This window comes from Macaca mulatta, chromosome X (genome assembly GCF_049350105.2).
Source record: "Macaca mulatta isolate MMU2019108-1 chromosome X, T2T-MMU8v2.0, whole genome shotgun sequence".
In the NCBI taxonomy this organism is placed as follows: domain Eukaryota; kingdom Metazoa; phylum Chordata; class Mammalia; order Primates; family Cercopithecidae; genus Macaca; species Macaca mulatta.
Genome location: NC_133426.1, coordinates 105,267,428 through 105,279,678, shown reverse-complemented (window position 1 = coordinate 105,279,678; position 12,251 = coordinate 105,267,428). Strand labels below are relative to the sequence as shown.

General features: G+C 36.4%; 1 pseudogene; it reads right to left on the bottom strand.

Annotated features, from left to right (window-relative positions):
• Positions 1-416: 416 nt before the first annotated feature.
• LOC699643 (large ribosomal subunit protein eL24 pseudogene) lies at positions 417-1,001 on the bottom strand (annotated as a pseudogene).
• Between the last annotated feature and the right edge of the window lie 11,250 nt (positions 1,002-12,251).

The following is a 12,251-nucleotide window of genomic DNA, read 5'->3' as shown; positions in this document are numbered from 1 at the left end:
TCCATTCACTTTATAGTTCATAATTCTTTTCATTCTCATTAATGCAGTGTTTCCCCTGACCACACTCATGCACACCTCAGTTCTTTTAAATAAATATAAGAAACCAAAGAATCAGCAAAGTAGTTTGGTGTCTATAATCATTTGCCTGTCCCTCTAATTTTTCTTCCTTTAAAACATTGCATATTTATTTTAATCCTAGTTTCCTTTTTTAGTCATAGTTGCTATAATATTTCATATGCATCTATATGTGCCCTTCTCAAATTTTCTAACTCTAAAAATTATCTTTGTTTTTCTTAAACTAGATTTGTCCAATGCTGCCCACTTAATACAAGATGTGTCCAAATCTGCATCTGACCTTTCTATCTTTTTTTTTTTTTTTAATACTCCGATCTTTATTTAAAAATGGAATCTGCCAGTTTAGCGTTTTCCACCAACCCGGGGAGCTAAAACTTTCACAGGCTTCACAATCTTTTGCTTAGGTGCTGCCTTTGTGGGTGCCTTAGCAGCAGCCATCGCAGTCTTTTTAGATGCTTCCTTAGCCCTTTTTGCTTCCTTAGCAGCCCTGATAGCTTGTTCTCTTTGAGCCTTTCTAACTTCAGGTTTCTGATTCCTCTTGGCCATTATATTAGCAAGAGATGCACCAGTATTGGCCCTCTGGAATTTGACTGCTCGGCGGATTCTTTTCTTTTGAATTTCTTCCGACTGTCCCTTTTTGTGCTTCCTTCTGTAGAGGACAGTCCAATTTATCTGCCGAGGATTCCTCTTGGAAAGGAACGCCGACTCGCATTTTGCATTAAGAAACTGGAAAACTTTCCAGTCGGTCCTGGCGTAGCGCCTCCGTGTCCGGGGTAGATCTTGTACCCGCTAAAACTGCACAGCTCCACCTTCATGGCGACGGCTCCACGGGAAGAGAAAAGATCTGCATCTGAACTTTCTAATCATCACGTTCTAAATCATTCTGCTCAATATCCTTAAAAAAGCAAACAACAACAACAACAAAAAAAAAAACAGCAAAAAAAGAAAAAACAAGCGTTATCATCCCTTCCTATTCACCACTAGAAACGCTGTCACTAAAACACAACATATTTTAATGTTTGTAGGTATTCAGCCATATGTTACTTAACATCATGCTCATCATAGTAGATGACATACAGATTGAGTCAAAAAGTAATCATGTTCCGAAGCCATAACAATCTTTCAGTCTTGTCTCTTCCACTTAATGCTGCTGGTCTATCCCTGGGTAAAAATCTCTTATTACTACTTCCGCTCTGGCCTCTTTACAAGTCTTTTTTATGTGCTCAAGTCATTTCACAATCTGCTTGTTTCTTTATGTTTGGTGGCCTACAACATACAATATTCCAATAGCTAGTTTACTAAAACACATCCCAATATGTCCAACTTTAAGTCCTAACAGCTCTTCACTATTAGTAGGCTCTTTTTGATCCTTTAATATTACACAATTCCTACTCTACATTGCTTCATACCTCTTGGAGACGGGGTTCTTGTGAGTATGATTAGAGTGATGAACTTCTAAATCCTGTTCCCCATTCATGTTAGTCAAGAACATATAAACCAAGTACCTCACCTGGTATCAACCAAAAGAGGTTTATAGTAAATGATGCATGTACATGTAAAACTATAAGAAAAATGTATAGTCCTCCCTAAAATTCTTGAACCAAATTTGTTAAGATATATACAGTAATGGCTATGGTAACCATGAATTCATAGCTTAAAGGTGAATAGCATTCCCATTGATTCCACCCCAGCCATACCACACTTTTATTAATTGATGTCTGTATTATGGCAGTGGTTATGTAGCCAAGCTGTCTAGACATATTTTCTTTCTCTTAGATAAATACCTAGAATTGGAATTACTGAGTAACAGGAGTGTTATGTTTTAGGGTTTTGTTTTGGTTTGGGGGGTTATTTTTTATTATACACTCTGATTTTATTCTATGGACTGTGATTTGTTTTATGGTAAAATATATGAACACAAAATTCACCATTTTAGCCATTTTTAAGTGTACAATTCAGTAGCATTAGGTATATTCACAATGTTGTGCAACCATCATCCCTATCCGTTTCCAGAACTTTATCATTCCAAACAGAAGCACTCCACCTATTTAAACACCCCATTTCCCCACCCCCAACTCCTTGTAACCTCTATTCTATTTTTTGTCTCTATAGATTTGCCTAATCTAGGTACCTCGTGTAAGTAGAACCATATTAATACAACATTTGGCCTTTATGTCTGGCTTATTTTACCTAGCATAAGCTTTTCAAGGTCCATCCATTATGTTTAATTTTATAAGAAACTATCAGACCTTTCACCAAGTATTTGTACCATTTTATGCTCCCACCAGCAATGAATGAGAGTTCCAGTTGTTCTACATTCTTGCCAGCATTTGATATTGTCAGTCATCTTTCTTTTTAGTCATTTTTGCAACTATTCTATATGAAAAATGACTATATGCTTTTCAGAACTGCTCTTGCTTTGATATTCTGTACCACTTAGAATTTAATTGTTCTCCATGCATTTTGTGCATATAAATTCCTTTTACCAGATGAACTTCAAACTGCTTGAGAACAGGCGCTGTGCCTTACCTATTTTTATTTACTTTGTGGTACCTTGCATTGAATTAGGCTCGTAGTAATTGCCAAATTTTTTTAATTGACCATTTGAGAACATACTGAATACAAACCAAGACAGAGGGGGAATTAGCATAAAATATTAGTTACTGTTCTATTGACAACTTTTCTTACTGCAGGTTGGGGTATCAACATTTTAATTTGTCTTCATTCTTGATCCTTCTCTATGGATTCAAAAACATAATAGAAAATAAAATATCAATAATATCTAAAATGGTAAGCTGGGAAGCATCTATGATTGCTAAAGGATTCTTAACTCAGCCATGGATTTTATTGTGTGTCCTTGTTAAATTCATCCATGAACTTAGATTCAGAAAGACTAATGAAAAACAAAACAAAACAAAAAAGAGAGAACATGAAAGAAACAGAGGCAAAGTCAGCATGTTTACTATTCCTTTCTAGGAACAAACCCAATTGAAAAAAATTCAAATGGCAAAATTTTTACCAATTAGAGTATAGCTCATTAGCAGATATTATATTTTTCTGTTCATGAATAGCTTATTACATATTAGGAAATTAAGATTTTAAATGAAGATTTCTATCTTTTATACCATGTACTACTATTTGTTGAAAGCTAAACCTAAATGTGATGATATTTAGAAATGGGGCTTTAGAGAGATAATTAGGTTTTAGGTGAGGTCATGAAGGTGAGACCATCTTGATGGGATTAGTGCCCTTGTAAGACATCTCATGCTTGGGTGCTCACGCTGTCTCTCGCTCTCATTCTCTCTCTGTCTCTCTTTCATACACACATGCACACACCACACATACAGACATACACACATGCACATGCACACTCTCTGTGTCCCCTTTCTCTGTACGTTCCTCCTCCTCTGCCCCCTATTTTTGCCATGTAAGGAATCAGTGAGAAGGCAGCTGTCTATAAGCCAGGAAGAGTCATCACCAGAAACTGACCATGCTAGCACCTTGATCTTGGACTTCCAGCCTCCAGAACTGTGAGAAAATATATTTTTGTTGTTTATGCCACCCAGTCTATGGCATTTTCTTATGGTGGCTAGAGCTGAGATAAACCTACCATTCTTTTTACCAAAATTCCACCCTTCACAAAATAAGGCATTTTTTCTCAGAAAAAATAAGTGAAAAATATTGTAACTTAGTTAAAATCTATAAGTAAAAGATTTTGCACTTTTATAAAGTAAAAAGTCCTGACTGGCACATAGTACATTCTGAGTAAATGTATTGTAAATTGAATCTAGCTCAGTATACACCTGCAACATTAGCCTGCAGCAGAGAAAAGCTTAACATATAACCATAGCCAATCAACTTATATGTCTTATGATTTGAGAGGACTCGTGGTACCTCTTTCTTCAAAACAACTATCTATCCTAATAGCCAGCTACCCTTAGATATCAATTCCTTCCTAAAGAAAGCATTAGGCATGGTTTAAATGCAAATGTAGTTTTGAAGGAACATTACAGCACTGTCAATGGTGAACACCGTAACAAGGATTAGTAAATAGGATCACCAAGCAGAATATGAAGCATGGAAATGTAGAACATGTGGACAGGTGACTTTGTATTTTCTGGTAGGTAGAGATGGATGGAGAGTAGAGTAGATGAAAGAAGTCATCTAGAGTAGTGGTGGAAAAGTAGCTAACATTTAAACATCGGGAGAATCCACATGCAAACTTAGATTTCTAGTTTCTGTTGAAAAATCAGACCTGAAAGCACTAGGTCAGCATTCCTTCATGAGAGATGCTACTTTTTAAAATTTTTAAAAAATTTATTTTGTAATTTCAATAGGTTTTTGGGGAACAGGTAGTGTTTGGTTACATGAATAAGTTCTTTTGTAGTGATTTCTGAGATTTTGGTGCACCCAGATCCCGATTAGTGTATCCCATACACAATGTATAGCCTTTTACCCCTCATCCTGCTCCCACCCTTTCCCCCAAGTCCCCAGAGTCCATTGTGTCATTCCTATGCCTTTGTGTCCTCATAGCTTAGCTCCCAATTATGATTGAGAACATATGATGTTTGGTTTCCCATTCCTGAGTTACTTCACTTGGAATAGTAGTCTCCAAATTCTATACAGTTTGCTGTGAATGCCATTATTTTGTTCCTTTTTATGGCTGAGTAGTATTCTGCGCTATGTGTGTGTGTGTGTGTGTGTGTGTGTGTGTGTGTTTGTGTATGTGTATATATACTTACATACTTACACACCACATTTTCCTTATCCACTTGTTGATTGATGGGCATTTGGGCTGGTTCCATATATTTGCAACTGCAAATTGTGCTGCTATAAACATGCTTGTGCAAGTATCTTTTTTGTATAATGACTTCTTTCCTATGAGTAGATACCTAGTAGTGGGATTGCTGGATCAAATAGTAGATCTACTTTTAGCTCTTTAAGGAATCTCCACACTGTTTTCCTTCATGGTTGTACTACTTTACATTCCCACTAGCAATGCAAAAGTGTTCCCTTTTCACCACATCCTTGCCAACATTTATTATTTTATGATTTTTTTTTTTATCATGGCCATTCTTGCAGGAGTGAAATGGTATCACATTGTGGTTTTGATTTGCATTTCCCTGATAATTAATGATGTTGAACATTTCCATATGCTTGTTGGCCATTTGCATATCTTCTTTTGAGAATTGTCTATTCCTATCCTTAGCCTACATTTTGATAGGATTGTTTGTTTTGTTCTTCCTGAGTTCTTTGTAGATTCTAGATATTATTACTTTGTCGATGTATAGTTTGTGAACATCTTTTTCCCACTCTGTGGGTGGTCTGTTAACTCTGCTGATTATTTCTCTTGCTGTGCAGAAGGAGAGCTGCTATTTTTAAAAGGATATTTGTTCTCACTTTTTCTATAATCCCTACCACATCCCATGTCTCTCATATCAGGTGTAACTTCATTATGGTATCTGCCAAGCCCCTGGAGGCCTTTCAGTTTGCCACCAAGGCCTAAGGCCTAGGAGGGTAGAGCTAACTGTGACACTGACTGAGAAGAAGGGATCTCCGGGCATTGAAGGATGAAAGAGATGTTGAACACAAAATAGTGATGACAGGGAGTGAGACTGCTTAGGAAGGTGACATGGCTTGCCTATGTAAAGTAAATGCAGGTGAGATTACTTTATAATCTAAGCCTTCATTTTCTGATATGCCTCCTAGTTTTCATATTTCTCTAAAAAATTAGATGGCCATATGATACAATTATTATTATAAACTATTTCCAATTGAGCACTACATTTCCAATTTATTCTCACAATTTGAAAATAATCTGTAGTTACCATTCTGAATATTTGTATTGTTCAGGATGATAAAAATTAATGAAATATTTTGGTGTTAATCTACCACATTTGTAGTATCATTTTGAATAATCCATTTTCTCATAAGTTCTCACTTTCAAATGAATTTATTTCCAAATTATATTAACCTGATAAAAACAAAGTAATGTAAGTAAGGTTACAAAAACACATTAGTGTTATCAAAATGTGATGATACATACACATCAATTTGTTTCATGGAGTGTCTTTTGTTACCTTGAAACTGGGAAGTGGTTGTTATGTTTTAAAGCCCGACAACCTCATCAAGGTAAAAAAAGAGTATTATTATTAGCTGACATAATAAAGCACTTAGCATAGTATCTGAACAAAATGAATACTTAATAAATGTTACCTATCTTCCCAGACCCACCCACTTCCTTCCTACAACTTTCTATTATTTTAGAAAGGGAAATTCCATTAGAATGAGCCTAATAACACTCTATATATGGAACCCCTTACCAGCTCATATAAAACTTGGCCAAGAAACTAAGAATATTACAAGGGTGGACAAGTGAGAAAGCAACTAGTCTTTCAAATTTAATAGCAGCTTAATCTCAGAAACAAATGTAAGAAATGGGCAATCAAAACCGTTTCTTTCATCTCAATTCCTTGTGTGGGGTGTTTAGTCAAGACCTTTGTTCATGGGCAGACACGTTGTGGGAAATGCTCTGGTTAATAATGATGGCAGGAATTTTGTCTTCTTCACCCACTGCTGTGTCCTAGCATCTGGCAAAGTGCCCATCAGATAGTATGCACTCAATATTAGCAGAATGTGGTAATAAGCTAGAAGGCATAGCCCCTGCCCTTGAAGAGTTTGAAGTTGAAACCAACAAGTAACAAAATATAACATGGAATACAACTGACTTACAAAATTGCATGGGTATAAATGAATATATCTCATTTACCTCTCTCCTTTCTCTTGTCCACCCCAATAATTTCCCCCTAAAATGCATGTAAATAGGCAGAATGAAGCAAACAAGAAATGTGTAATTTTTGATGATGTTTATGGCATTTTTCATCTCAACGCACACACTTTTGCTGTGCTAGTGCTGATCCCAAGTTACAAGGTCATAGGTTGCAGAAGTTTTTGTTTTATTATCTACATTTCCTAATGCTTCTTCTTTACTTTCTCCTCAAATACTTTAATCTAGATTTTTGTTCTTAGAGAATAAGTAAGAGAGAGAGAGAGAGAGAGTGTGTGTGTGTGTGTGTGTGTGTGTTGAGGGGTGGGAGTAGGGGTTGAACATGATGTTTAATTAGATCCATGATGTTCCAAAGCATGATGTTTGTGGCAACCCTGTATATATGTTGCTTCCTTTGAATTCCAGAAAGAGAATTATATTTTTTTAGTATAATCCTTAAGATACAGCTCTTCCTAGCAGCCTGGAGCGTCACACTGAGATCTTCCCATTGGCACACTAAGCAGCTGTTGGAGCTCAAAAAGCAATACCCCAAAATGAAGGCTTCAGAAGCAAAAGTTTTTCTCTGTCCTTCTCCTGCCTTCATGTCTCTCAGTCCCATTCTACCCTGAGGCTAGTCACAGAAACTAGAATCTCTCTTCCCCAAGATGGATCATAGAACCAGAACCCCTTTTCCCCAAAACCAGCCGTAAAACCTACATATATTACGCTAACTTTCCCTCCATCTTTCTGTGTAAAGACTGGTCATAAGTAAATTATCTGATGTATCTTCTTTGACTGTAGGTAATAAGACCCCCATTCCATAAAGGTTCCTACCCCATACCCAGAGGAAGAATCGCACGCTCAGAGAGGCCAAGAATCTAGACAGACAGGCCTTGCTGGATTTCCCCACTCAGACTATTAGGAATAGAGCATACCATTTTTGTCCAATCATATTTCCGCATGGCTGTCCATACTTTGTTGAACCAAAGCATAAAAAATGAACCATTTCCCCTGTATCTCTGGGGCTTAAATACAGTTGTATGTCTTTTCTTCAATGAATCTGCCTTTTGTGAATTGATTTTTTCAGTGAGACTTCAGAGAGCCCTCTGGCTTCTACACGGCATTTTTACATCACTGTAGTTGCCAGATCCTGTCTGTGTACTATGAGGGGAACCATGGAGATGGGACTGACCATATCTTCACTCATCCTCATTTATTTTTCAAAAAGGTAGAATATCAGACAGAAGACAATGAACAAAGAGAGTAAATATGTGAGCAAATACAGTAGTCCTCACCATATATCCAATTGTTCAATGGATGCTCTACTATAGAAGCTCTGTGAGAGCAGAAACCTTGTCTGTCCTGCTTCTGCCCTAACTCCAGCACTTAAAACAGTGGCAGACATACAACTGGTGCCCAAAAAACATTTGTTGAACGAATACATTCTATGTAAAGGAGTGATTATAATTAAGGCTCAAAGTGTAGGAAGGCAGGGTAGAGTTACATGACAGTAGTTTTGCATAGGAGAAACAGCAAGTAGATTAGCTTGTAGGATGCAGAGTAATTGTGGCTGAGAGATATAAGGTAACGTATCCGGAAGTAATAAGCTATATGTAGGAAAACCATATCATTTATTACCCAAATGTGGAAATTTTTAAGAATGAAAGAGGGTAATTAATAATTGTTCCAGGATGATGACATGTATAAATCAGGACCATCCTGGGCAATCTGAGATATATGGTTACCCTCTTTACATGACAGTAAGTAACCTGAGTATGGGGTTTGGCTGATGAAAATCAAGTTTGAAAAAGATTACATTAGTTTCCATAATAGATATACACTTTAATTATGAAAGAGAGAAAGAGACTAGAAAACCTGCTAGAATTGTAATCATGATCTGTGCATGAAGTGACATATGATAGCTTTGACAACAGAGAAGAGGTGGAGCTGAAGAAGTCTGTGAAGAAGCAAGCAGATTCAAGCAACCAAGGAGTATAAATGTTCAGGCATAATACTGCCTGCCGTGTTATTTCAAAACTATATACAATGCAAGCTTTGATAAATTCTAAAATCAACTAAAGTTGTCTTATAGCTCTTCAATATTGGAAAACTTAACCTCTCTGACCTTCAGTTACCTAAAGTACCTTCAGTTAACTGAAGGTAATTTATTCAGATAAACCTCAAATTTTCAAACCGTGTTGGAAATCCAAACTGGTCCCTTCAAACTAGTATTTTTTTTTAATGTTAACCCCCAAAATTCTTAAGTCATTTTCTCAGGTTTATTGAAAGTGCTTTAAAGCAAAAACTTAAGCTGCAACTATAAAATCAGGATTTTTTAACGTCTTTCATGATTAAGCAGTGACTCAATTTATGCCTAGACTTTGTTTTCAAAGGATATTCTTTCCAAATGCATCTTGCATCTTTCCTATATTCAGAGAACATTTATAATGAAAATCACAGGAAAAAATGATTAGATTTGGAAGATTTTGAGTTTCTCCTGGTAACTTTTGATTTTAAGAAAGAAAAATATGGAGCAAAGTCTTTAAGCCAAAGAAACCCCAGTACTACCAGATAACTTTATAGCCCCTTTCCTTCAACTCTGAGAACTCCTTCCCATTTTCCTCATACCAGGCTGTTGCAGGCCTTGGCAATTTCTGACTGTCACTCAACTATGTGAATACTGCGTTGTCCTAAAGAGGCTAGCACCTCTGCTTTTTTATTTTATTTCTCATCTAGAGCTCTGGTTTCAATTACAATCCAGTTGGCAGGTCAAAACTCTATCTTCTTCCTTCTCTATACAAATAGACATTGTGCCAGAACTTTGGAAAAGGAGAAATTATTCCCCCATCTCTCCCTCTCACTTTTGTGCTTATACACTTGACTTAAGAAAGAATTTGCTACATTATTCTCTTTAGTGAATCTTTCTCTACAATAATTGTAGCTCAACATTACCACGGGTAGAGGGATCAATAGTGGAAATTCTTGGTAGCACCTAAATGTCATGAGACTCATATTTCCCACTGTAGAAATTGAACCACTTCTGAGTTGTTGAAATTATTGCTAAATATATTTACAGTCTTTTTTACAATAAAAAGCTTTATTACTTTTATTATGGGCTGAAGAAAATGCTTTAAATCTTGAGTTCAGAAGTAATATCTCCTGTCTTAAAAGCAATGAAGCTTTTCAAGAGAGAGGTGGAAAGAAAGTGCATTCTGAAAAGGTAGTTTATGGTTTTGGAATTTTGTTGCAATTTTGGTTCATATATTTTTACTAAGTGTAACCTGTATATGTAAATTAAATGATTATGTAAGAAAGAGTAATGTTTTTATAAAGCAAGAAATGATTTTATATCCTAAAAGACAGAGAGATATAAACCAGTAAGGCAGCTCAGCATGTGCTTGATGGCTGTGAAATGACCTGTTTGATTTTCTGTTAGGGGCCAGCAGACTGTGCTGCCCTGGCCCAGCAGACCCAAACTGTGGGGTAGCCGACTTCTCGTTAGGGAGTCCTGTGGTACAGAGTGCATTCATAGCCTATAATAAATAAAGCGCATTTAAAACCTCATGTATATAAAGTCCTCCATCGTGAAAGCAATACCACAAAAAGATGTTTAGCCTTTGAAACACTATTGGAAAGAGGGGAAAAAAAATTCTGGCTAAACCCTGACAAATGAGTTTATCATTTGGCCATATGGAATAGTGTATGCACACATGTCCAGATAGTCAAATTCATTCAAATTAGTCCTGATAGACTAATTCATCAGTTCTTTGGAGGGTAAACCCTGGCTAAGTTAAATAAAATGCTAAAATAAAAGCAGTTTAATTATCTCAAGAGAGAAGTAAAAAGAACTTGGCCTCTAGTCTTAACAAAATTTCATAATTAGCTTTAGCGAATAATCATTTGTGAGTAGCATGTTTGTTGTACACAAAAGCTTCAGCAAAAGTGGGGATTCTTTTAATATTATCACTTAGTCTTGTTTATGTGCTGAGCAGGCTGTGTGTGTGTGTGTGTGCCTGTGTGTCCCTGTGTGCCTGTGTCTGTATCCATAGTACAGATGTACATTCAGATTGGGTAGGTTGAGATTATTACAGATCCCAAATGAATGGAGTTTGTGTTAATGAGGTTTTACACTATGTACGTGTACATGACAGACAAAGGCAGTGAAGAACAAAGTGTGCCAACTGTACCTCATATTTTAAGTCTGTCTTTCTGTTTTTCTCACTGCCAATGCCATAAACTCTAAATGTCATATGAGAGTAAACCCATTTCTTCTCTCTGTTTCTAGTATTGTCCTTTGTCATAAACATTTTGAAGTCAGAATTTACCTGAGAATTTGTAGATACATGAAGGGATATATGCCTAGTTGTAACTTTCTGCCTTGAGGTGGCTATCTTCTGTAATTATTGCTTTTGTTGTTTCAACTTTTATTTTAGATACAGGAAGTACATAAGCAGATTTTTTACATGAGTATATTACATGATGCTAAGGTTTGGGGTACAGATCCATCACCCAGGTGCTAAGCATAGTACCCTACAGGTAGTTTATCATCCATATTCCCCTCCCTCCTTCCCACATCAGGTCGTTCCCAGTGTCTACTTGTTGTCATCTTCATTTCCATATGTGCTCAATGTTTAGCTACCACTTGTAAGTGAGAACATGTGGTATTTTCTTTTCTGTTCCTGTGTGAATTCACTTAGGACAATGGCCTCTACTTGCAACCATGTTGCTGCATAGAACACGAGATTTTTTGGTTGGTTGTTTTTATGACTGCATAGTATTGCATGGTGTGTATGTACCACATTTTCTTTATCCAATCCACCATTGATGAGCACCTAGATTGATTTCATGTCTTTGCTATTGCGAATAGTGCTGCAATCAACATATGATTGCATATGTCCATTTTGTAGAATAATTTATTTTCTTTTGGATATATACCTAGCAATGTGATTGCTGGGTCAAATGATATGTCTAAGTTTTTTGAGAAACCTCCAAACCAATTTCTGCAGTGGCTGCACTAATTTACATTCCCACCAACAATATATAAGTGTTCTCTTTTCTCTGTTGCATTGCCAGCATTGGTTGTTTTTTACTTTTTATAATAGCCATTCTGACTGTTGTGAGATGGTATCTCATTGTGGTTTTGATTTCCATTTCTCTGATAATTAGTGATATTGAGCATTTTTTCAAATGATTGTCAGCTGCTTGTGTGTCTTCTTTTGAGAAGTGTCTGTTCATGTCCTTTGCCAGCATTTTAATGGGGTTGTTTGTTTTTTGTTTGTTAAGTTCCTCATAGATTCTGGATATTAGACCTTTGTGAGATGCATAGTTTGTGAATATTTTCTCCCATTCTATGGATTGTCTGGTCACTCTGTTGATAGTTACTTTTGCTGTGCAAAAGTTAATTAACTTA